Here is a 3334-nt window from a genome sequence, read left to right on the forward strand (position 1 = left end):
CAACAATTCATATTCCCTTGCCATATCTTGCAGAGAGGAAATTATCATTCATGCATTATAGGTTATTGCTGCATAATTAATCTTTTTAAGAAAAATCAAACCAATGTAAATAGTGAGAATAATATCTACTCCTAGATCATATTATTGCCCAAGGAAAATGTAACAGAAAGATCTTTGTACATAAAATATTGTTGGGTAATTATAACAGAAAATGGGACCTCATAATTTATAGAACTGGATTTAACATAAACACTTTTTAAAATATTATTATCGGGATAGACCCTAACTTCTAACTCAGACTAGACAAGCTATATCACTATCAAAACCCTAGGGCTGGCTAATCAAAACTTTGTTCGTAAATTGGATGGATTCATAAAACAAACAATGAAACCCTAGCCGTGAGCTTTATACAAGCCAATGAAGAAGAAAATTTGGGTAAGTTAACATTGCCATGTAGGATAGCCTAGTACAATAAAGAGCAAAGTAGATAATGTGATTGTTGTGAAAATTCCTTGATAGCCAACAACAATTGGAACCCGTAACCATTTACCTGCAAATAAATAAAGATGCAAGTTAATTGAAGTCTTAGCTTCAAACCTCGTAATAAGGAAGAATGTAAAACACAATAAAGAACTGGTGCTGGTTCTCACCTATCAAGGGTAGCTGGCCTTGGTGTAGCAGCATAGGAAAAACCTGCAGGAGAATAGGTAAGGACGCTGGTAAAAATCGTTGAAATATTCAATAAGGATAAGAGCTCTATTGTGAGTACCTGTGCCCCAAGACCAACCAAGACTCTAGTGAACAACCTATCATGGATGTTGGGCGTTGAGCCTGCAATCACCAATGTGTGGTGAGCAAGGGATATAAAAAAAAACCCTGCTAAACAAGTTATGGTGTTGATGGTCATGGCTTAGAAGAACTTAGAGAGAAAAATTTTGTACTTGTGGCGAACAATTCTCAAGCATTATCAAAACTCTATAGGAGATAGGTTATAGAGCTCCAAGTGGTTTCGATGAGAATGGGGAATTTTGGTCAGGTCTAGGGAGGTATTCAGTTACCTCAACCATCCTGGGGCAACCTCCACTGTTAGATTCACTCCTTCGAAATATGTGGCCCATATTAGGGCAAGCAACCCTAGCAACGAGATTGAGATGGATCGTCATTAATATAGTAGGTACTCCTCACAGTGCGTCAATGATCTATAGATCGACATGATGTGTTAGTATGGGCTAGATTAATATTTGTTGCCAAAAAAATTATAAAATATACACATTATAGGTAAAACATGTGAATACCAACCATTAAATATGCACAAACATTAGACCTGTAGATTTGTTAGGTGTGAGGCATATGAAAACCTAAAAATTAATGAGGGAAATTTAATCAATTGCATATTTTTGGAAACTTACAGATAACCTAAATACTAGACTCCTATTGATGTTTATCATGGTGGAATTGAATTTATAAACATTTATGGTTGATTAAGAAATAAAGCAACAAATAAGGAATAAATAAATTGTTTTATTTTACTAAGTTTTAACCTTTCCATATGAGTAGTATTAGAAGGGATGTACATGTTACAAATCAAATATCTCAAGGTGAAAACCTCTTTTCTGAGTGCAAAAATTGAAGAAAGGTTTGCACCTTGATAGATTTGATCCCTGTCAGAGCTTTATAGATTCGTAGTTCAAATGGATCTAGGTTGGTTTATTTATTAATTTTATTTTTCTAGTTTCGTTTTTATTTTTATATAATTTTACTGAGTCAAAATGGTTTAATTAATAATTTTATTTTTAATTTTTATGTAATTTCACCTGGTCCAAATGTTTAGTTAACATAATATAACTAGACATTACAACAACTCTTCCATATTGGGGTGGATAGTGTCTCTTGGCCCAAAACTATAATAGAATTATATTTAAAAGAAATATTTATAAAAAAAAATTATTGTGAAATGTGAATGGATTTTGGGCATGTGGTATTGATGACCCATGGTATGGTATGGTATGGTTGGTAATATCCATGATTAAAAGTCTTGTTAATTGTAAGTATTATTTTGGTTGTAAGTCTGCAAGATCAACAAATCAACGTGATACATGTATAACATAATCATGACAACATATAGAAACATAAAACACAATGTTATGAAACCAACTCACAAAAAGATAGAAAAGATAGATCAACGCCTTAGAATTCAGCCTCTTCGAGGGGGCAACCTCCTTTATATTACACAAATGAACAGTTCTTGGATGATTCAAATGAAAAAACCTCCTTTCTATATATAGGAATCTAAGGGGTCACAATATAACCAAGTCGACCTAACAATAATAATATAACAGCACAAAAATAACAATAGAGGGATTCTATGAGGCACAATAATAACAATTTGAGGACAATAGGGGCATAACAATAACAATAAGGGATACACCGACAATAGTAATGGGGAAATCACTAGTATTATAGGGACCTAGCATGTCCCTCTCCTTCAAAAATGTGTTGTCCTCAACGCTTGAGTAGTTCTGGATGCTTCTGTATAAAATTCTCATCCTCCCATGTGGAATCTTCAACGGGTAAGTTCTTCCACTTGATGAGATACTTTGAAATTGATCAATTTCGTATCTGTCGAGTTCTTGTTTCTTTGACTGCTTCAGGTTCCAATATGATTTTTCCTTCCTCATCAAGTTCTGGCAATATTGTTTGAACTGGAAGCTTGTCACCTATAACCTTCTTTAAGTATGAAACATGGAAAACTGGGTGCACTCGGGAAGCTGTAGGAAGCTCCAATTTGTATGCCATAGTACCTATCTTTTGCAACACCTTGTATGGACCATAATACTTTGGTGATAATTTATTATCCTTCTTAGCTTGCTTGAGGGACATTTGTTTATATGGTTGTAGCTGTAGGAATACCCAATCACCTACATCAAAACTTCCTTCTCTACGATTGATCTGCCTATTGTTTCATTCTATTCTGTGCCAAGGTGAGGTTATCCTTTAAGAGTTAGAGAACTTGTTGCTGACGCTCGATGTGATCTTCCATTGCTTGAACCTTAGAATTTTCTCTTAAATATGATGTGATGTATGGTCGATGATATCCATAAAGTGCCATAAATGGGGTCATTTTTTTTGCAATATGGAAGGAAATGTTATACCACCATTAAGCCAGAGGCAACCATTTGATCCATTGTGTCTGTTTATCAAATACAAAGCAACGAAGATATCCTTCAAAACATTTGTTTACTATCTCAGTTTTCTCATCAGATTGAGGATGATAAGATGAGCTATGAGCTAACTGAGTACCAAGACAAGAAAATAATTCTATCCAAAAGTTTCG

The sequence above is a fragment of the Pinus tabuliformis genome, chromosome 2_1 (genome assembly GCF_031772625.1).
Source record: "Pinus tabuliformis cultivar Carrire ecotype Pingquan chromosome 2_1, CPIR1, whole genome shotgun sequence".
Taxonomy (NCBI): Eukaryota; Viridiplantae; Streptophyta; class Pinopsida; order Pinales; family Pinaceae; genus Pinus; species Pinus tabuliformis.